Consider the following 24,450-nt stretch of genomic DNA (forward strand, 5'->3'; position numbering starts at 1 on the left):
ACTTTAGGTAACAGGACCCGATTACAAAGGATTTAGTAACTTTTGAACTTTTTTTAAGGGTTTTTTGCAATCGGCTGCAGAATATCAGATCATTTGGTAGATTCTTTTGATCAGTAAATAACTGCCTATCAACAACCCAGAATACATGTGTAACCACCTTAAGGCCTTGGCATCTACCCACAACACTCTTTTGTCTTTGGCACAGGCACATTTTCTTCAAAAATTTGTTGCTTGTGCTCACGTGAATATTGTAGTCTGTGTGTTTTGTGTGCACACATATGGGTATGTGGTCTATTGTCCCAACACGAGGAGCAGCTCTGAATCATATGAGTGACTAACCATTATAACAGCCAAATACAGTACCTTGCATTCACGCAAAACAAGCTCACACACGAATGTACGACACACTTAGACTTCCACACTGGAAGACCCATAAAAGCGGTGCACGCTTGCAGGTCTTTGTCAGTGTGAGTGTCGGTTGCAGGGAGCAGGTGTGGTAAGGAGTTTGGTTAGGTAAGTAAAGTGATATAACCTCAATGCTCTATAACACACAAGGTTGATAAAACTGTGTCAGCTTTTGGTTGTCCAGGTTTGAGGCCCTCAGGGGTGGAAAAGCTTCTCATTCATAGTTACTGTTTTACTAAAATGTTTTGACTAGGAGCTCTGGGGTAATTGTGAATGCATGTCGGGGGAAATCTTGTTTTAGTTGAAAAGTGTGTGTCTGTAAGTTTTGCCTACATTAGGATAGGAAAATCTGAAATTGGTCAAATTCTGGGGAGCAGCCAACCAACACTATACATAAGGAAAACAGCTTATTATAAATAATGACTTAATGAGAATATAAAAATGCAAAATGTTTTGTGTGATGAAAAGATTTTGGGGATAATGGACAGCGAATATTATCTCACGAATAGAAGCCAATAGAAAGTTCCTACATGATAGAAACGTTCCTGTAGGCATCTTCTAAAGATCATTAATACAATGAAAGAACAGGTTAAGTGCGTCTCTGTAGTGTGTTTGGTTTGGTTCTGGATGAGTGGCACTGTAGAGTAAACGTTTTGTATTGCCTTGTCTCCTTCAAAATCCTGCGAAATATCATTGTTTGCTACAGTATGTTCATTGATAGCCAACACCTCAGTTGATTTACCACAATTCTTCTATCTTATTGATAGTTGGAAGTGTACGGATCGGGTGGGTTGGGTTGAGTCACAGAGTGTGTGGTGGACAAGATGAGTGATGAGTGTGTGTTCAGTAGGTCATTGTATTTGTGAGTGTGTTCACATGCCCCAGCTGGTGCACAGTAGTGAAGAGAGAAAAATCTCTGTGTGTAAATCCAGCCAAAGTTGGCAAACCGTCTTGGACAAGCAACAAACCAGCTGGCCAGTTTAAAGTCGCAATGAAACGAAAGTAGTGACAGATCTTTTCTTCTGTATTGTGACATACATCCCAGTATAATAGTGGATTACTGAAAAAGATCAGATGTAGAATGGGGACTTGCTTCTGTGTATCGGCTGTTGACTGGTTTTTGATACGTGGCATTGCACTCAAAAGTGGAGGCAGATGAACGTAAGTTATAGTTTACTGACAGTATTCTGCTTTTGCCTACATTAGGCCGTGTGTCCACCAAAACGTTCTTAGCCAGCGGTTTTCAGTTGAGAAGCTTTGCTTGCTATGATACCAAATGTCCGCAGAAGTGTTACTAGTATCTCATTTCACAGATAGTTTGTTTCTGTATGGTTTCTAAATAAAAATGTCAGTGTAAAGTATTTGCTCTGGCTCTTTTTTTAAGTTCCGTTATTAGGCCGTGTGTCCACCAAAGCGTTTTTAGGCAGCTGAAAACGCCTAGCTGTGGGCGCTTGAGAGCGTTTTGGCAGCGCAGCGTTTTTTCAGTTGAGACGTTTCGTTGCTATGATACAGAATATCCGCAGCAGTTTACTTGTAACTGATTTCGCAGATAATTTGTTTCATACTAAAAATGTATTTTTCATCCATTTTGTTCGGTTAGCTCTGCTGGATGATGTCGTTGTACAGAAAGAATGTTGTGACAGTTGGTCGGTGTGGGGTTAGCCCCGCCCCTCCTCCACTGTGATTGGATGGCTGGGTAAAAAGTGACAGTGATGAGCGCTGCGTTTTACCCAAAGTTGAATATTCTTCAACTCTCGGCGATTAGTAAAAAACCCCGGGCGCTTCAGCGTGAAAAAACCACTCAGCGCCTCGTTACGCTCATGGCGTTTAAAAAACGTGGCGCTCCCATTGAAAACAATTGAAAAAATACGCCAGGCGCGTGAAAAAACGCTTTGGTGGACACACGGCCTTATGCTTTTTGTTGTCGTCTGTTTCCGTTGTATAATCAGGACGTGGCGGTTGGTCGATGTGGTATTTGTCCCGCCCCTCCTTCACTGTGATTGGACGGCTGGGTAAAAAGTGACAGTACTACAAACAATGCCCCTGCTTTAACCCCTTCAGACTCTCATGAAGTATGAAATAACAGCTAATGTAAATTATACTATCAAATTAATACAGACTCATGGACATGGTAATAATAGCTGAAAACCTACCCCGCCAAACCTAAACCTACCCTTTCCATTAGATTAAAATTTACTGTAGAGTTTCATAATTAAAATACTTTAAAAACCGATGAAAACAAACACTTATGGCGTCTGGTGATCTGTATGGTACGATCTGTATTCCTTATCACTAGGTGGCGATAGTGAAGCTTAAATAGCGAGGAAACTGAAGTAGAAGAAGAGCAGTAGTGATCATAGATATCCATAATAAAGGCTAGATGTCTCATCTGCGCTGCTGGAGGTCGACGTGTGCACCTGGCGGCCATCTTGTCACAGGCAGCTCGATCACTCGTAACATTGTGTTTTAATGGTGCATGTACTTTTTAAATAACCATAACTTGCTAATTTTTTTTCCGATTTACAAACGGTTTGGTTTGTTATAAACGTCAGAGATGTAGTTATGACACTGCACACTTATGAATAATAAGTGTATCGATAAATAATCATCCAGAAGTATAGCCACGTTAATAATGTTTGTAAGAAACCAAACCGTTTTTAAATCCGTCAAGATTTCCCCGAGATAAGAGTATTTGTGTTCGTGCTGATCACTCATCTTACATCAGGCACCACAGAGCCCGCCAGAAAGCTTGCCTGTGACAAGATGGCCGCCGGTGATGACGATAGAGACTCCGCCCTAAGACATCTAGCCTTTATTATGGATATCTATGGTAGTGATGACATCAGTGATTTCAGAGGGAGGGGCTCTGAAGACATCATGAATGGCCGTTTCATTATGGGGGCATAATTTGAGGTAGGGGGTGTAATTAATGGGGAAGTGGTTTGTAGTACTGCGGGACACAGTCAGACACACTTGGAGCGTTTTCCTCAAAGTTAAACATTCTTCAATTTTTGGTGACCAATAAAAAACGCTATCACCGCGTCACACTGCTGGTGTTTTCAAAACACGGCGCTCACATTGAAAACAACTAGAAAAATACGCTAGCCTTGGGGAAAAAACGCTTTGGTCTTAGGATAGGAAGCTGGTTTGTGGAGCACGGACATTGGTTGGCCAGCTAGAAAACATCTGTGCTGTATTTCCCAGCAGGCATGGGGACTGTTTTTCTCTCTCTCTCATTCTGTCTCTCACTCTCAGCCTGTCTCTCACTTTCACGCTCTCTGAGCACCAGTCCTCTCATCTATCTCAAGAACACTTTGAGTCTGGGTGTCACACTGTCTCTCCTGGACTTGTGTGTTCTCATGTTTGTTTGGTCTGTGTCCTCATATAATCCTCTGAATCCTCTCTTCACCTTTAGAGAGTAGTCCTCTGTCTTTTGGTAGTAGAGATAGACACTGGCATTTTCTCATCTAAATCCTGTAAACTCCCCCTCACTGTGACCTTTGAGCTCACGGAGTCTGTCAGGGTTCAGAGTGACATTTAAAATGAAGCGTTAGATGTTAGCTATGAGATTTGCTATCAGGGTTTGGTTCCAGAAAAGATATCAGTTTTTTTCATCTCTGTCTGTCTCTCACTATCTTAGTGATCACGATCAGTTGGGTTATTTTAAAAGCTAGTTATAAACTGGATTGCTGTGCTTGCTAAGGCAGTTGCGCAGTTTTGACATTTTTAAGTGCGATAGGTTTCACTGTGTGATTGTGTTGACTTTTTGCAGTTGTTGCTTCGTGGCTGTGTTAAACTCAGCAGCTGTTTACCTCCAGGGGTGCGACCTTTTGACATTAAGGTCATCAGTCAAGCGGCCTAACCACTTCTGTTTTATAGCCATCAATAAACAAATAAACCCACTTTATCTGAACAAAAATTGCTGTTATTTTCATACTAAAGACTGAAAGGGTTTGAGTGGGGCTTTAAATGTTTCCCCTCGGGCTACAGTCTTGGGTAGAAACCGAGAGAGAGGGAGGAGAACAGGTGAAAGTCAAAGGATTTCTTTCTGTTTTCCTTGTCGGGAAATAAGTTCATAATTTTTTTCCTGGCCTGCCAGCATTTCCACCACAAAAATCACACATTGTGTGTGTATATATATATATATATATATACATACACTCACCGGCCACTTTATTAGGTACACCTGTCCAACTGCTCGTTAACACTTAATTTCTAAGCAGCCAATCACATGGCGGCAACTCAGTGCATGTAGACATGGTCAAGACAATCTCCTGCAGTTCAAACCGAGCATCAGTATGGGGAAGAAAGGTGATTTGAGTGACTTTGAAAGTATCAAAGCTGGTCTGAGTATTTCAGAAACTGCTAATCTACTGGGATTTTCACGCACAACCATCTCTAGGGTTTACAGAGAATGGTCCGAAAAAGAAAAAACATCCAGTGAGCGGCAGTTCTGTGGGCGGAAATGCCTTGTTGATGCCAGAGGTCAGAGGAGAATGGCCAGACTGGTTCGAGCTGATAGAAGGGCAACAGTGACTGAAATAACCACTCGTTACAACCGAGGTATGCAGCAAAGCATTTGTGAAGCCACAACACGCACAACCTTGAGGCGGATGGGCTACAACAGCAGAAGACTCCACCGGGTACCACTCATCTCCACTACAAATAGGAAAAAGAGGCTACAATTTGCAAGAGCTCACAAAAATTGAACAGTTGAAGACTGGAAAAATGTTGCCTGGTCTGATGAGTCTCGATTTCTGTTGAGACATTCAGATGTTAGAGTCAGAATTTGGCGTAAACAGAATGAGAACTTGGAACCATCATGCCTTGTTACCACTGTGCAGGCTGGTGGTGGTGGTGTAATGGTGTGGGGGATGTTTTCCTGGCACACTTTAGGCCCCTTAGTGCCAATTGGGCATCGTTTAAATGCCACGGCCTACCTGAGCATTGTTTCTGACCATGTCCATCCCTTTATGGCCACCATGTACCCATCCTCTGATGGCTACTTCCACCATGTCACAAAGCTCTAATCATTTCAAATTGGTTTCTTGAACATGACAATGAGTTCACTGTACTAAAATGGCCTCCACAGTCACCAGATCTCAACCCAATAGAGCATCTTTGGGATGTGGTGGAACGGGAGATTCGCATCATGGATGTGCAGCCGACAAATCTGCGGCAACTGTGTGATGCCATCATGTCAATATGGACCAAACTCCCCGAGGAATGCTTCCAGCACCTTGTTGAATCTATGCCACGAAGAATTGAGGCAGTTCTGAAGGCAAAAGGGGGTCCAACCCGTTACTAGCATGGGGTACCGAATAAAGTGGCCGGTGAGTGTGTATATATATATATTATGTTGAGCATATGTATGTTTTAGATTTAAGGCGAAAAGAAAACTGAAAGTATAAATCTTAAAAAGTTATCCTAAATTATATTTGTTTAAAATAATATTCATATTTCTCATTAAATCTAAAGTTAAAGTAAACTATATTATATGCAATATGACAATAAAATATAGGTTATCATTTTCAGTAACAGCTTAAAATTATAAAGTCAAGTTACATTTATTTCTATAGCTCTTTTCACAATACACATTGAATCAATGAAGCTTTACAGAAAATCACGATGTTAATGTTTATAAAATCGTAATGCCTTACAGACGAGCAGATTAGAGCTGGGCAATAATATAGTTTACATTTTGTGATGGCACAAGCAATCAAGCAGGGGGGTCGTTTACACAACACAGTTTACTAAAAACGGAAAACTTTGTATGCGTTTCGGCCATTCGTTTACACGGCAACGGCGCTCCTGGGGCCTGAAAATGCAAACTTTTGAAATTGGGTTTCAAAGTGCAACTTTTTGAAAACGATACAGTTATCATCTCTTTGTAAACTACAAAAACGTGAATTTGTGAAAACGGTGACGTCATGCACGTGTCTATTACGTGTTCGTTCTATAGGTGCGTAGTGTTTCTTTACAAATTGGCATCACCATGGCCTGACATGAATAAAAGAGCTTTTAATCTTTTTCGCAGATCCGCAAAGGAAAAACGTTTCTGTTTTTAGTACAAATTTGCCGTGTAAACGTACCCAAAGACTGAAACAAACACAGAGCTATATATAGACAGGGAACACTAGGGACTGAACGAGATAATGAACATGACACAGGTGTAACACATGTAACTCAATAGCAACTGATGAACAAAGACATGAGACTGAATAGAACAATAAAACCAACTCAAAGTCCAACTGAGAGTACGTTAACACGACGATACGCTTAAAATGGAGAAGTTTTTCCTTCGAGTTTTCCGCGTACAGATAGCACCATTGTCAAAACGATCCCCGTTCACACGAATCCGCGAAAACAACTAGAAACGCTGTATTCTACTGCCAGGCCATTAGATGGCGATGAAGCACAATCGACTGAGCATGTAATACACACGTGTATGACGTGATCGTTTCCACAGATTCAAGTTTTCTGTTGTTTACACAGACAGTATTCAAAAACTGGCACTTTGAAACACGTTTTTAAAAATTTGCGTTTTCAGGCCGCTGTCGTGTAAATTAACGGGCAAAAAAAAATTAATACTAATTTTACGTTTTTAGTTGAAAATGGTGTCGTTTAAACAGCCCCTTAAATACAGGCAAAATGTGACACATGTTCCAATTTAATATGTTTGCCAGGCATAAAACCACATACGCACAACCGGCACATCCGGGAACTTAACTGTCAATTTCGTCCCCGCCCCTTTTTGGGGGGAAAAAAACTAGACTTCCCATAGACTTCAATACAAAATAACGGCAAAAACCAACGTCCGTACACAGCCGACAGGAGTAAATAACTTAAGAAATCACTTATATAAAACATGTCAAGTAATTATATGTCCACCCTGCCTGCCATAGAGCGTAAAAGATACATACACAAACTTAATTTGGTCAATTTAAAAACATGTCCGTTTATTCTCCCAGCGTCAAATTGGTGTAACAACCCCTCCCAGTGAGTTTATATATATTATAATGTATATTATAAGACAAAATATATACATTTAAAGACGTTTACTTTCAAAAACGAAGTAAAATCATGCACTGGCTTACCATTTGGTGACTCGATGAAGTACGATACGAGTAAATGTCAGGGTAAGACCATAGACAGTAAAAGAAAGACACCTCTGGCCACTGGGTGGGGTTGATACACCAATTTGACGCTGGGAGAATGAAGGGACATGTTTTTAAATTGACCAAATTAAGTTTGTGTATGTATTTATTACGCTCTATGGCAGACAGGCTGGACATATAATTACTTGACATGTTTAATCTTAATGATTTCTTAAGTTATTCACGCCTTTCGGCTGTGTACGGACGTTGTTTTGTGACGCTATTTTGTATTGTCTATAGGAAGTCTAGTTTATTTCCCCCAAAAGTGGGCGTGAATCTGTTCAGAGACATTCTATGACGTAGCGCCGGTTGTGCGCATGTACAAGATCATATGATCATGGGGCGTGGCTTGTGCCACTCAATAGCCCCTTTCCCACAGCGCATCAGTGTTGCCAGACGTACGATAATTATCGTATTTGTACGATAATTTTGACCTCTGTACGATGTACGATTAATAATGGAAAAAAAATCCCACAATGTACGATAATTTCAGAATTTTGTGACACTTCAATCAGAGGTCATTGTAATCATAGTTCATAATACTCATTGATCTAGCTGTGGATCTACGTCATGATTGTGAGGAGAAAGTAAAGGTGAGAGAGCTCGGCAGAGAGGGAGAGAGCGAGAGACCTTGCGTGTGTGCCTCAAAGCTACACCCCCGTCAACAATCCCGCCAACCGTTTGGCTCGTGTACGATGATTTTCTTCCAAATACGATAATTTTGAGCTTCTGGTACGATACTTGGGTATTTCCAATCTGGCAACACTGCAGCGCATTGATCCCGGGAAATTGCCGTAAAATTGCTAGAGTGCCTTCCGTGTGAACGCAAACACGTCCCGGGATTAATGCCGGGATGGGGACCTAGTAACTTTGCCGGGATCAGTCCCGGAACGCGCGCGACTCTGTTGCTCTTAGAAGAAAGTTTGTGTTCGTCATCAACAAAGAAAGAACGAAAAAATGTCTGCAAACTTTAATGAAGCAGAGACCAGGGAGCTCCTTACTATCCGCGCTGAAGCTGAGATCGTTCGCCAGCTTGTGGAACGGTCCGCGATGCGTTAGTGTACATGTTTTCGACGCGTCCGTTACACGTTACACATCCTGACGTCACGTGTCTTTACGGGATGTGTGTGAACGCACTCACAGATTCCGGAAAATCACTGACAGTGTGAATCAACCAAAATCAAACAATCCCGGGACAAATCCCGGAACACATTATCTGTGTATTTTCCGGAATCTCTGTGTGAAAGGTACTGATGTCTAATGAGGTTACGGCCCGGCAGTGAGCAATACTGATTTTTATATATTGTTCCTGCATGTCCTCAGAGGGCGGTTTCAGTTCCCTACTACTTGTGTAGGGCTTCACTTTCTAAACCAATTGGCATGGACTGTTAATTCATAGGTGTGTGTATGTGGGGTAGATGTGGGCACTGTAGTGTGGGAGTTAACCCTCTGAATGAACCATCCGTCTACACGTATATGTGTGGCAGCTGTGACAAATAGTGCACCCTAGTGCTGACTCAGTGATGAGCCCACAAAGTGGGAGCAGAGTGTTGGACTAAAGGCCGCTGTCTGTTCTCACACACACACCACTCATTTCTGCCATTGCACATCTGACATTTCTGTGTGTGTGTGTTCAGGATTGTGCTGTGCTCGTGGGAACGCTGCTATATTTAGCTGCTGTGTGAGAACAGGAGACTGAGCTGAGCTCCTCCCTGATTATAAGGCCAGAGCCAAGCAATCGGAACTACAAACCCTCTGGAATTAAAGTGCTCAAAAACATGCACATATCTCTTGGAATCTGGTGTGTGTGTGTGTGTGTGTGTGTGTGTGTGTGTGTGTGTGTGTGTGTGTGTGTGTGTGTGTGTGTGTGTGTGTGTGTGTGTGTGTGTGTGTGTGTGTGTGTGTGTGTGTGTGTGTGTGTGTGTGTGTGTGTGTGTGTGTGTGTGTGTGTGAGAGAAAGAGATCACAGGGCGTCACACCCTGGTCACAGTGGTCATATCCCTTCTTCCTGTCTGGTGTATCCTATTATGTGGTCATCGCCCCACACACACACACAATACTAAATTGCAAGGATACAGTGGTGTTGAATGTGATAAGGGTTGTGTATGATAGAAGAAGAAAATATTTGCTTCACTGTTTCCCAAAGTTACACGCACATCTGCTGTTGTCGACGTTTGCCTGTTTTTGGTAGGCGTTGTGCTCAGAGCAGCTTACGTCCTGTGTCTGTGTGTGTGCGTGTGTGTCTGTGTGTGTGCGTGTGTGTCTATGTGTGTGTGCGTGTGTGTGTGTGTGTGTGTGTGTGTGTGTGTGTCTATGTGCGTGCGGGTGTGTGTGTGTGTGTGTGTGCAGGGCCGGTTCTAGACATTTGGAGGCCCTAGGCAATATTCATGTTGGAGGCCCCCCACCCCCAATAAAAAACTCTTGAAACAAATATGATTCCTAACCTTTTAATTTATACAACATTTAATTTTAAATGTTTTTACTTACACAGTACATAAGTTTGGACACATTAATATTTTTAATGTTTTTTGAAAGAAGTCTCTTATGCTAATCAAGCCTGGATTTATTTGATCAAAAATACAGATAAATAATAGTGAAATATTATTAAAATTAAAAATAACAGTTTTCCTATTTTACTACTTTAAAATATATTTATGTGATGCAAAGCTGAATTTAGTGTCATGTGATCCTTCAGAAAACGTTATAATATTCTGATTTATTATCAAATGTTAGAAATGGTGCTTAATATTTATTTTGTAACCTGTGATACTTTTTTTCAGGATTTTTTTTATTTATTATTATTAAAAAGTTGTTTAAAAAAGTCTTCACTATCCCTTTTTATATATTTAACACATCCTTGCTGAATATTCCTGTTTTTCTTTTTCTTTTTTGTATTTTTGATCAAATAAATGCAGGCTTGTAGAGCATAATAAAAAAACTTCTTTCAAAAACATTAAAAATAGTAATTGGTCCAGACTTTTTACCAGTAGGCTACATATTAATCAAACTTCATCTAAGGTAATCTCTTTTTTGTTTAATGAAGATGTTATTGTTATTGTTATTTTGCTGTTTTATTCAATTTATTCACAGTTCCAGAATACCACTTCAGTGATATATGCTTTTATCATTTTTTTCATAGCTGGTATGGGCAGGATTTTCCCCTCCCATTTAATAAATATTCGACTGCAGAATGCAGATATTGTCATATTATTAATATAAGTAGGCCTAATATGATATTATGCATTGCATTGCTAGCTTAAATATGCTATACACAAATGAAGTGGAAGAGAAAGACACGATCGCTACTGATTAGAAAAAAAATTCTAAACTGATATTATTGGCGTAAGTAGGCTGATGTCAGACAGGGTATAATCATCAGCAGAATTTAAAAGATAGACCCGAGATCCTTTATTTGAAACATTTAAAAATGTTGTAGTGTGTTGGCTTTTTAACTTTGAATTCAAACGTCTTGTCTTTTACTTTTGTAGCGTTTTTAGTCAGCTCCCGACGCGATGTTATTCATTGTACGCGCAAATTCAAAGCGTCGCGTCTGGGCACGTTAATGACGCTCGCGCTCTTTTAAACTCGTAATAAAGCGGTGAATGTTTTTTCCAGAAATGACGCTGATCTACAGTACAAGTTTATATTTAGAATACATTGCAATCACTCCAAAATAGATGACGACAAGACAACGCACACACCTGCATTACGAGCTGTGCTTCTTTGCGTGCCTATTTAGGCTTTTGCTTCGCAGCACCTGATGGGCTGGCGTTAATGTGACGTAATGTAACAGTCTATGGTTAAGATAAACATCGTCACTATTTTTAGTTAATTAATAAATATTGAAATAAATTGTAGATAGGACATTTGTAAAAAAAAAAAAAAAAAAAAAAAAATGTAGCCCTCTGTCTGGGCCCCATCCAGCCAGTCGGGCCCTAGGCACGTGCCTAGTTTGCCTTTGCGTTAATCCGGCTCTGTGTGTGTGTGTGTCTATGTGCGTGCGGGTGTGTGTGTGCGTGCGTGCCTGTGTGTGTGTGTGTGTGTGTGTGCGCGTGCGCGTTTGTGCCTGTGTGTGTGTGTGCGTGCGTGCCTGTGTGTGTGTGTGTGTGTGCGTGCGTGCCTGTGTGTGATGTCCTTCCGCTGCTGTCCAAGAGGCCTGGTTCCCGTGACACACTCCCGTGGTTTGGCCGGCCTGTTTTGTCTCGGTGCCACTGATGTAACCTTGCTAAATATAACGTGCTGATCACACACGCGTCTGTTCGCCATTAGATGGACATACTACGCTGTCCTCACACACTGTCAACATCCTGACATGGCAGATGGCATTAGTTTCTAAAAAATAAAAATCGTGACTGGTGAACAGATTAGAAAATAGTGGATGCTGTTTCCCTCTTTTTTTCCTTTCTTTTTTTAGTTCAGCACTTCTTGGTCCATTTGTTACGTCTGTCCTATTTTTACTCTAGATTTACAGTTCTTGTCTCCTCACTCTCTGTGAAATCAGTTCTTCAATTTAAAAACTAGGGTTTTTTCATGTCTTGAATAAACCCTGTAATGTCGTTGCTCTATTGTTTTTAGTTCATCTGAACATCAGATTCAAGTTTATTTCAGTCTATATTTTTTTGTAATGTTTTTTGCACTCTGTCGCTTTTCATTTTATGTCATAATAATAACAATAATAGTAATATAATAATAATGATATTGTTGTTCTTTTTGTTATTTAGATAAACGCATAAAATGTAAATCGACGGGTCACAAAATGGATAATACAGTTCTTGTCTCGTCTTTCTCTGCAAGTTAGTTTCTCAACTTAAAAACTAGGTTTTCTCATGCCCTTTCAGATTCAAGTTTATTTCAGTCTATATTTTGTTGTAATTTGTTGTTTTTTTTACTCTGTTGCTTTTAATTTTGTCATAATAATAATAATAATATGATTCTTTTTGTTGTTCTTTTTTTATTTACATGGCATCATTTAAATCGACGGATTACAAAATCAACTAATTACTATTATTATCATCATCATTATTATTATTATTATTACATACATAACATAAAATTTAAATCAACATTACAAAAGCAAATAATAATAATTTATAATAATAACAACAATAACTATTATTATTATTACCGGCCCCATATCTACTGAACAGCATGTCCTAAGGCTATATGGTATGAAGTACTTTATGACGTTACTTGAATGTCTTGGGTAAAACATTTTTGTCAATCATTTTTTGTATGATAAAGCGTGATTTTTCATATAATATATATATTATATAATATATAAATATATTTCATATAAATACATGTTTCATATATTTCAACAAAATCAACATATTACAAAAGCAAATAATAATAATTTATAATAACTATTATTATTTTTATTACTAGCCCCATATCTACTGAACAGCATGTCCTAAGCATAGACTGTAAAAAGGTCCTAAGGCTATATATGGTATCAAGTACTTTATGACGTTGCTTGAATGGGTGAGGAGTCTTGGGTAAAACATTTTTGTAGATCATTTTTTGTATGATGAGGCGTGATTATCGTGGTCAGCCTTATTAATAGTAAGGAGGTGGAACTGCTGTCCCGGGAGAGAGTGAGAGTCACGAGTGCGCTGTCAGGGAATTCCGGGGCCGCGCGCTGACGTCACGAGCCTGAGGGGCGGCGCGCTGACGGAGAGCGTGCGTGCGCGGCGCGCCTCTGTGCGCGGCCACGAGCTGTGCCAAAGCTGTGTGTCCCTTTAAAAAACCCAGCGCCGCTGAGCGCAACTCGATCCCTGCCTTAACTCACAGACACAGCTCTGTGTTCGCTACAGAGAGAGAAGACTGACCCAACAACAACAACAACATAAAATATCAGCAACACACCCTCTGCGGAGAGACGCAACTGATTTTAAGCGTTATAAACCGACGGATTTAACGATTTTGCGGATTATCATTGTTGTTATTCCGCCGGGTCGGACTGGGATAACTATACCTTTACACATCGAGGAGAAGTCACGGATAACGACATTCACCGGTACTGACAGGAATTTTACAAATTTTAGCCGTTGTTGGGTTTTTTTCCCAGGCAGCTTCGACGCGACGCTTCTGCATTTTATTCCCTCCGCGCTTATTACAAAACCTCCGCCTGTAATTCAAGCTTCTTTAAATGTGATCACTCATAATTAAATCATTTTCACACGTTGACACCTCTCTAGTTTCCTACAACAACGGACTCAACCCAGATAAGGAAAGCTAAAAGATGTCCTCGTTTGTTCCCCAACAGATCCCGTCTAACTTTTGGAAGCGCTAGTGGAGACGCAAGCTGAACGAGTTTTACTACTAAAGGTAAGTCAGGAGTCTCTTTGTTCAATTTTTTATACTTGTTATCCACATGGTACACTCGTGACTGGTTTAAAGTTGAGAGTTGGCCGTGACTGAAAGAAATTTCACTCTTTATTACAGGGTAGCAACAGTCTGTGTGAATGAAAGCGTTGTAGTAACGGTGACCGGAAGTTCAGCGCGCGCATTAACTCTTTACTGTCCACAACCTCATGGCTTTGAGACAACGAATGGCCTTTTGTCTTTAGGCAAATATCATCTTTGAACAAATCAAAGCACGGTTTAATTCTTGGGCAGGGCGTTTAATTGTCTAATTATGGCAGTGTTGTGTTCAGGAAGAAATTGTTTAGGTTGTAGAGTCTCAGTCCCACGTGTGTCCGGGTGAAAAGGGGTTGGGTTCACTGTGGTGTAAACTGACCTGGGTCATCCCTTCAGTGGGATGTGGCAAACAAACATTTTAATTTAGAAGTACTATGTATATATAACATTATCAAATTATAAATAATGAATATACATCTTATATAAATCTTGATGACCTTGTTACAGTCATGAGTGTCTAAAGAGGTCATCTGTTATATGATTTTTGTCACATGACAGCAAAACGGTTTGCATACTACTTAAACCACACTGAATTGGATTTTTATTTTTAGTCAATAATATTTTAAAACAAAAAGGCTTGCATATTTTAACTCTTTCCCAACCAGCGTTTAAAAAAAAAAAAGTTGCCAGCATTTTTGATCATTTTTAAAAATGTTCATGGCCCCCAGAATATTTTGTTCATATCTGAACATCAAATATGTGGGGGGAAAACAGACCAGAGCCTCTGCTTTAAAAAAAAAAAGATATAAAAAGTTTTATTCTAGCTTAATGCATTCTTTTTTATCAACACTTGGAATATGGGTAAGTTTCATTAAAAAAGCAAAAAGCTGAGAAAAACTATTCAGATTCAGAACGATGATCAACACCCCCAAAGCTTCACAGTCCTATACCTCGCCCGCGTACATTTCATTCAGTAACTCAAGGCAGTTTTGATTGTTATGCTGTTTAATATTGATGATCGCGTTATTTTACATATGCGATCGTTTGTTTCGCATGTGTTGATCAGGGGATTCAGCGATCTTTCAGAAGATGTGTCATATCACCCCCTATCGTATAACATTGAAAACAAGGAAATATCCGTCAATGGAGGGGAAAGAGTTAAAACAAAATTGCTCTTTCATATTTTAAGGATCATTAACAAAAGTTTGGCAAACTGTTAATGACGCTATTTGTATTCCATAATCTCCACACACCTATTTTTTTGACATGCAAATCATTTAAATTATTTTTGAATAAGTTAAAAAGAGCATCACTTCATTAACCCGTTTGATTGCGGTGTGCTCATCCACCGCTCTTTGTTTGACACGTGAGGGCAGGGCTCGACTGCTGGTCATTCTCATAAAGTTGAATGGATTGCGTCAGCCTTGCTCGTGCTGAACTGAATGCGTCTGCCTGAAAGGAAATAATTTGCATGGTTTTTTTACTACAACAAGCCTGCAGCCCTGCCTGGGGGTGGGGTGTTTTTCTCTCAGTCTTTGCATGTGCTTTTTGTACATATTCCGCTGCCAGGGTTTAAGGGAATATGCAGGGGAAATTTCACTGTTACATGCTATTTGTGTTGACGTCGAATATACAGTGCATTTGAAATTACAGTGAAAAAGTTAGGTGTTTGTTGCTTGAGAGCAAGTTGGGACACTCTGCATTTTACAGGCGGTCATAAACACCCGTGGAATAAATACAGGGGTTTATGAGGGGGGACAGGAAGATCCCTTTGAAGATACACTTCCGATCAATTAGCACGACTGACATGAAAACAAAGAGGCTGCGTTTGTGTGGCTTTGAAGTCGTGGGGTGTAATTGTCGAGAGCGCAGCAGCTGCTGAGACTGTCCTCCTCAGACCGACGGATGTTTTGAATCAGCCGCCCGATTTCAACGTCACTGCCCCTTTATTGTGACGGCGTAAACGTGTTAAAGCTGTAGGCCAGACACTTGTGTTGTGTATGAGAGTGAGTGGGGAGCTTTCATTTGAGTAGCGATGTCCAATACTGTTGTTTTGAAGCACAATTACGTCATGGCCTGACAGAATCGCTGAATCGGTGGTTTGAGCCGGTTCTTTGAAACGAACTGTTTGCAAGAACCGATTTGTAGAAATGAGTCGATCTTCCCATCATTAATTTTGAGTGACGATATAACAGTCGAGAAGGTGTGAATTTGATCCTAACAGGTAGAGATAAGAGAACGGTGTAGGTTGTGTGTGTGTGTGATGGGAAGAAATGATGATGTATCATGTAGGTCAGTTGGATTGCTTAGTCAATGTACGCTTATCACAACAGCCCTTGATGATGAAAGTGAGCCGGGCTTGCGTGAGTGTGGTTATACTGGTATATCAGGACTGGCCGAATGAAAGAAAAAAGATGTAGGTTGTAAAATCCTCCTCGTTCGTTCCATTGAGCTCGTAACTGTTGCGTGTGGGAGTTTTTCCCATGTCAGGACAGTACTTTTGTGGTAAAAGGAAGTGATGTAGTAGGAATTTCACTAGAGAAAGTGTGCGAGTCTGTGAAGGGTTGTTGTTTTCAAGCATGATCAGTCAGTCTTAGTTGGTGTAATTAAAGACGAGAAGTAAGAAAAGGAGTTTAATGCTGTTTGACGCCACATTTTTTTTCCCTTCTGACTGGCTTGTTTTTTCCTTTGTCACTTTGCCGGTCTGTAATCTCACGCTTTTGGCAGAAAACCAGAGTGAGGGGAAAAGGGAAAGTGAGTAGAAGAAAGGGAGGGCTAGTGAAACTAGAGTGGGAGAGAGTGGTGGAAAACAAAAAATATCAGTCATGTTTCTGTGACTCAGTCAGATGTTTTTTGGATAGAGTGAGCAGCCGGGATGCAACACACACATCTCTGATATGCGTCATGACGTGATGACTGAGGTGGGATTATTTTTCTGTATGGCAAACATCTTCAAATTAAAGTCTCATTTTCAGTTGTTTATGGACAGTAACTTTTATCATATTTCAATTAGAAAATCTGGAATGTTTTAGATGCCAGATGTGACTCTCCATGGCGCTCGACTGGATCCCTTTTCAAAATGTGTCGAGCTTCAGACATTAGTGTTTTTCGTGCTCCAACACAGCAACCCGTTGCCATAGCAATCCGGGAGCCAGCTTGTTCGTCATTGATCCTTTTTTGTTACTAATAACTTATAAGTGTGCCTGTTTTGTTTGTGTCTAATGCATTACTGGCTTCTAGGAAATGAGGAGTTTGAATGTAGGAGGGGACTTTTGGGGGCTAATGAGACACAAACAAGACCGAGATTTTCAAGGTTTAACTGTTCCAGTAATGAAAAGCTGAGATGTTTTGATGATTACATAGAAAGGTTATTTCTGGTACTTCGTATTCATAATGGTAAAAGAGGATGAAAGAGCGAACTCGTGTTTCCTGACATGTCACAGTGACACATTTGTACAGTCTGAGCACATTAAAAGTTTTCTCGCAGATGGCTGTGTGCAGACACACTCCAGACTTTCAAGTCTAGCAGACATTCACACACTGAGTCACTGTCATTCACGCACAGCACTCGTTGTGTAACGTGCGGGCATGTCAGTCACTCTTTCTGTTCCTTAAATGTTTAACTCTACTTCTAAAGGGAAGTGAACTTACACACGTTGACTGACAGAAATGCATCAAAAACATCTGCCGAGCTTCAGAAGACTTAATCGGATGTAAAACTAGACACCTAACCAGTCCTTGTTTTTATTTGGTGGGCCATTCATAAATACGTACACAGAATATGTTCCACAGGATGTTACCTCATTCCCCTCAGTCCCTTTTAAGACACCCTCCCCTCTTTTGAGAGGCCCACTTCCTGTTGCTCTGACGACAACTTCCTGTCTTATCATATATGTTCTGCTTTCTTTAATCTCACATGTTGGTATATTCACATTCACATTCACAAACAATCACCAGAGCAACATTTTCCCTGACTATCCAGATGGAGATATCAAGATATCCTAAAGGGAATAGTTCACCAAAAAATGAAAATTAGCTCATGATTTACTCACCCTCAAGCAATACTAGTTGCATATGACTTTCTTCTTTCATCCGTACACAGAGTTATATTAAATATCCTGGCTCTTCTCAGCTTTGTAATGTCATTGAATAGAGTTTTTGAAGCTCCAAAAAGCGAATCCATCCATCATAAAAGTAATCCAAATGACTCCAGTGGGTAAATAAATGCCCTCTGAAGCGAAGTGATGGGTTTTTGTGTAAGACAAATATCCATATTTAAAACTTTATAAACCATAATCACTGGCTTCCAGCAATGGCCGTACACGCTTCGCAAGAGAGTCAAGTTCCGGCGGAAGAGTGACCTCTGACCCGAAGTATGAAAACTCAAGCTCCTCTTCTCTTCTATTGAAATCCTACGACATTTTTCTTTTAAGACTTTAATTTGTGACGGCGTTTTGTTTAGCTCTATCCTCTGTGTTTCCTCGTTCGTAAATTCTTGCATAAGTTTATGCTACGCTTGCGTCATACATCCAACGTCATGCGTCGGGTCAGAGGTCACCCTTCTGCCAGAACTCGACTCTCTCATGAACGCACGTACGGCTGTTGCTGGAAGCCAGTGATTATAGTTTATAAAGTTTTGAATAGGGATATATTTTTCTAACAAAAAAAAAATCATTGCTTTACCCACTGGAGTCATATGGATGATGGATGGATGTGCTTTTTGGAGCGCAAAAAATTGGATAGTTTCCAAGTTTCAAGGCCATTACAAAGCTGGGAAGAGACAGGATATCATAAAATGTTATTGTTTTTGGCTAAAAGAAGAAAGTAATATAGACCTAGGATGGCTTGAGGGTGAGTAAATTAAGGGATAATTTTCATTTTAGACTATTCCTTCGAGGTCCATTCTCCCCAAGAACGATAACTATATTAGTGTCCACACCAGCAGACAATATTGTTTGGCTGTCAATGTTTTTATCGTTCATCAGCTGGAAAAATAAATTAGGAAAGTGATTCCAACGATATTGTTATATACCCTATATATATCGTTATGTACGTTTTGGTGTGGACTCTGCTATTCTTTTATATTTAGAACTATTTCTGTATTATTATAGTTATATTCTCTCTGGTGAATTTTGCCGGACTTCTCCAATTAATTAGTCCGCTTAAACTCCACCCCTATTCTTAAGTTACAATTGACTGCAAGCTTGCGTTCAGCCCTTCCTCCATCCATTCAATGACTGATAGATCCAAAGAAGTGCACACCCTTCTTTTTTTTAAAATCTGTGATATGTCTCACAACATGGAAGAAAAGATCAGTTACATTTCCTCGCAACTTTGAAGTCATCATGAAATCAAAGTTGTTTTGGACATCTGACGTCTGTGGACATGAACATATTAGTGGTCATTAACCACAACTCACTCCACCTCTGAAATGGTCCAATAGTCAATGATCAAGTACCATCTTTTTTTGTTGTTTTTCATTGAATGCTCTTTGTCATTCAGAAAAATGACGCGTTATGGGAGTAAAATGGTTTGTGAACGGTGTTTCATGTTGATTATCCCTTTTATCAGTGTCAGTAATCACCTTTAAGGTAATGACTAAGGGTGTTTTCTCAGCAGTGCTCACCACAGTGACCGCATGGATGCTTACTCTCTCGTAACAGGACATGACCACTAGTTACTAAGAAAAGCATCATGTTTCCCTTTGAGACGAATCATACTCTAGCTGACACCTGTATTCAAGATTCAATTTACTGAGTAAAAATGGATTATTTTGGTGTCACTTCAAGATTGAAAGTGAGTATTTAGATTAGGGTCACCTGAGTGTCCTTCCCCTCCTAATAAGAGAGAGTTTCCTCATTATTTTTTTTTAAATGGTAAATCTGCCCTGGTTTATATATTAGCCTACATATTTATTCATTAACAGCTGATACCAGATGGACAACAGCACTTTCATTTAAACATGCACTTTGCATTTGCGGCGAATGTGGATATGAACATTTTAGTGTTTATTGAACATCAATGTCTGTGATGTCAGCGCTAATCATTAAACGCATCCTGATGGATTTATTGTCTGTCTAGCAAACATAAATCAGGAACTAGGTCAAGGGCGATGACATGAAAACAAGAGCAGGGAAAACAATCATGGTCACTGCATAGAATGGGGCCAGTTGTGAACGTATTTATTGCAGTGTTATTTTTGGAAGGGTGGTGCCAGGTTGAGGGTAGGTTGTCATGAAGTTACATGTGAGTGTGTGTCCTCAGCCGAACTCCCTCTCTGAATCAGGGTGTACACTGTGTTGCTTGTGCGCACGAGTGTGTGGAGGCTACGAGTGTGGGCTTGGAAATGCAGCGACGCCACTGTGACGACTCAACCTTGCATCATTGGCAGAGGCAGACACACACACACACAGAGGGAAGAGAACAGACGCAAGCCTACTGTGACGTTGTGTTTCCTTGTGCCTCTGAGTGTGATCTGTATCTGAGCTGGGTTATATAATGGCCAAATGTGAGCGCTCACCCACAGGCTCTTCCGCTTTCTCCCAATTCCTCTCCTCTTCCTATCCTTATCTCCAATCTGTTTCAGACACCGCAATTCCTTGACTCCATGTCGTTCTTTTCTGCATACTTTCTGCTCAGCTGTTTTGGCTCTCCGGGTAGCTTTGTGGTGGTTTCTGGCAGGAATGAGGATAGTGTCGTCATCATTCACAGACATGACCCATATCACTATTTTAAAATAATCTCCTCCTTTTGGGATTGTTTTCACATTGCCATGTTACTGATGTCAGCCCTTTATTCTTTCAAAAGCGATTCATAACTTAAATTAAAAAAAATTATGTACGCATCACTTCAAATGTCAAACCTTTTGGTCCAGCTGTATGGTTGGTTAGTTGATGAGGTTATTTCCTGAAGGGTTTTTTTGTTGTTTGATTGGACCATGTCGGTTGGAGACGCCCACATATGTGGCCTTCGATTTGTTTGGTGTTTTTAGGTGCTGATCTGGTAAGTGTGACGACCAAGACAGTGACTGGAATAGTTGTTTGATGTTTGTTGTTATGGGGATTTTTTTATCAAGATGAGGGTCGACGTGGGGGGGTGAATGGGGAAATTTTCTAATTATGATGTCCTTGTTGTAACATTTAAGAATCGAAAGTGATTTGAGTTACTTCCAAAGAGTTTCTGAACCTAAGTATGAGTAAATACACATGGCATTTCTAGAAAACAGTTCTTGTTGGTTGTAGCATGAAAGCGAATGCAGATGCGATGCCTTACAATAAACCAATAACCACACATCCACGTTCCCTTTTTATAATTAAACCAACCGCAAACCAACTGTTTTCTCCTGGCTGATCGTCGTCGGTGAGTTTTGGTTAGAAAAAAACCCCACTGTAATTTTACAGTGCATATGTTTGTGCATATGTTTATCGATGACGGCACACTTTCAGAAATTTCCGATACTGTGACTGAGGTGGGCGTCCCCGATCACCTGACCGTAAAGACTGCGCAAGAGAAGGGGGGAGAGACTGGGTTGTGGGGTAAGCCCTTTCCATGGTTGAGTCATGGGAGTTCCCCATTAGACAACAGGCAGCTAGTTGTTATCAGACCTTGTGTGTGTCAATTTCTCTCTCTTACAATAAGTTTAAGGATCAGTTTCGGAATGCTGTATTGTTTCCAATATCTATATTACTAGTAACGAAAAACATGTTCTCGTAAAAAACCGTAGCAGAATAATATGCGAGATGTGGAAATGTAGTACAGAAAAGTTTCGTTTTGCGTTTATGTGTGGGTGTTTCTATAGTATGAATGCACACTGAAAAAAATTTGATTTGAGTAAGGTCTCACGAGGTTGGTATCGCTATTCTGACCAAAGTACGGCGACAAAATACTCTGTTCAACAGTTTTAACTAAAGCACAGTTTTGTCCACTTATAAGCGTTTTTGGGCTTGTTGGTTAAGCATGGCTCATAAGTGATCATGTTTATGGAGTGATTAAAGTGACCAGGTTCGGTTCGCAATATTTTCGTATTTCCAGCATGAAGCATTTTGATTTCCTATTTGGGGGCTTGTTCTTGTTCACTGTTTTTCTAGGGAGATCTGGCAACCCAAATGAGTTAAGACTTGTACCACTTTCCCTGTATTCCCATGTCTTGCACCGCACACGTACAGTAGAGGGACACATCTCTGATGCACGTTAAAATATGTCATTAACAACTATTTGTTCGGTTCCCGTAGAGCAGCAATAAGCCTCCTAAAGCCTAGTTCACACTACATGATTTTAAAACATCGGGCTGAACTGTACGGTTCACACTACATGACTTGCTCTCTGTGAAATCAGGAGTGTTCAAGTTGTTGAGCTGTTCACACCACACGACACAACGTGATTGATCCGCAACAGGAGGTAACGCACTACACGAGTTGACAACAACTCTGTCATCCAACGATTCTATCTTGTCTACAAACCACGTTTTGTCACGAAAAATCACGCGATAAAACGAACCGGAAATGACGCGAAACAGCACGCGTGCCAATACCCAGCGAAGAAGACGAAGAACAACACAACACGCGAATATGGACGTCAGACAGAAACTAGTGCTGCAAACTATTTGTGCGATGATTTGCTCTGAGAAAAAAAAAAAACGCAAAAAAAGAAAAAAATAAGATTTACCCGGTGACCTCAACCCAAGGCTTGCTCTGATTGGCTGTAGCTCATGACATCACGTGAGGTTGAGTCGTGCGACAGCTCTGGAAATCAAGCATGCTAGATATTTTTCTGGGCTCGGCGACGCGTCTGCGAGAGTCTTTGATGCGTTGTTGGCTCTTTTATACTAACAGATCGGCGAGTGTTCATCGCCCGCTAATCCCCCACGATTTGCTCGCGATAACACCCTGACCTGTCGGCGAGCTCAACGATTTGCAAATCGGGCTTAAAATCATGTAGTGTGAACCAGGCTTTAGGGTAACCAGAACAGAACCAACAAGAATGTATTGCAGATATCATTAATTCAAGATTTTAAAGTACAACATAATTCGAGAATTTTGTCTGATTCAAAGGGGAATCCGAACGCCAAATCTTGACTGCACGAGAGGAGGAGCTGGGGATGGAGGAGGGTAATAAGCTCCTGAGAAACACGATAGATGCTGATACTGAAGCAGCTTATATATGAACACAGTGATAGGTGTCGTATTCCTATAGGTAGACGTGTGGATCAGCTGAGAGTCACTGATGCGAGCTTGACTAACCTGACCTGCCAGAACTGACGCTACGCTTAATTTTCCACTCCTGTAAATTACTGAATTGTTTGTGTACAGAATGGGATTAAGCACCAAAAGGTGAACTGACAACTGAATTTACCTGTAGTGTGCATGTGGCCTATATTGTGTTATATGACCTTGTCAGTGAATACAAAAAAAATTTAATTTTACTATGATGACTTCCGCTTCTGAGAACCCCGGAAATGTGAAAAAGGCTCCATAGTGTTGAAGACCACTGTTAAAGACCCTTGGTGTGCTCTGTGCACATGCCTATGTAACAGGTATACAAATTATAGTTAAATTTATGCATTGTGAAGTTGAATTCACACAAAATTGAATTAAACTACAGTAGTCAACATTTGTAGTGGATCAAAACCTTTCATCAAAGTTATACATGAATTTTGAACAATACCCGTACTTGTCTTAGGACAACTTTGATTAACTTTTTTGATCCACTTCAAATGTTGACTACTACTATATATAGGGAGCCCTTACCTGCACATTACTATAATATTAAAGGTTAACAGCAGAGCCCAAACTATAGGCTATACATACAATATATACTACGTTATATACTGTATATGCTTTACGTTATATACTGTTCTATATACTACGTTCATACAAATGTATACATTTCTCTTGTGTTAAAAACATGCAGATATAAAACCCCTTAAAACACTTTATCCACCCTGTATTTCTAATGGAGTGTTTTTCCGAAGCTACCGTTTTCATATGTGATAGTTGGCTTTCCACACCAGTACGCCAGGCCTGTGTTTATTCAGACACCTCCCCACAAAAACTCTCACCATTGTGTGTGAGAGACGGTATCATGGATTTCCTGCTCACCACCCAAGAGCTCCCAGTGTTGCAGACGGATTTCCTTTAGTTTCTTAAAAACATCCACTTCTCTCTTGGATTCTCAATGTTTCTTATGGGAAAAAAAATCTTAAATATCTTTTGTTCTAAAGCTTTAAGCAGCTTAAATAGTCTATATTATTGTTGTTATATTAATAATAATAATAATAAATGTGATTGAGCAGGTGTGTCCAAACTTATGACTGATACTGTCATGTCAGATTCTTAAATCACAATTTGTCTTATAAAATGTAGTGCTTTTTTCTTCTCCGAAGTCATTTTTGACAGCCTGTCTGTGATATTATTGATGGCACAGCTGCGAGGCCTGGCTGTTTTTACAGCACTTGTGCTGATTGGATGGAATGAAGCCAAAGTAATAGACCAGGAAAACAAATAAGAGTGAAGTCAAATTCAATGCACTG

The 24,450-nt window shown here is 40.3% G+C and overlaps 1 protein-coding gene across 7 annotated transcripts in view; it reads left to right on the forward strand.

Annotated features, from left to right (window-relative positions):
• Positions 1–24,450, forward strand: part of kdm6ba (lysine (K)-specific demethylase 6B, a) — a 126,073-nt gene that overhangs the window by 83,023 nt on the left and 18,600 nt on the right. For 4 of the 7 annotated variants that reach the window (XM_056269633.1, XM_056269635.1, XM_056269639.1 and 1 more), the window contains one exon: positions 13,828–13,889. The exons of 2 other annotated variants lie outside the window; for them this stretch is intronic. The gene's annotated coding sequence lies outside the window, so the exon portion shown is untranslated. Of the gene's footprint in view, positions 1–13,297; positions 13,579–13,827; positions 13,890–24,450 lie in introns of those variants that run through there. One more of the 7 variants, XM_056269634.1, reaches the window with a different exon arrangement.

This window comes from Rhinichthys klamathensis, unplaced genomic scaffold (assembly GCF_029890125.1).
Source record: "Rhinichthys klamathensis goyatoka isolate OS25496 unplaced genomic scaffold, OSU_Roscu_1.1 h1tg000286l_1, whole genome shotgun sequence".
Classification (NCBI taxonomy): Eukaryota; Metazoa; Chordata; class Actinopteri; order Cypriniformes; family Leuciscidae; genus Rhinichthys; species Rhinichthys klamathensis.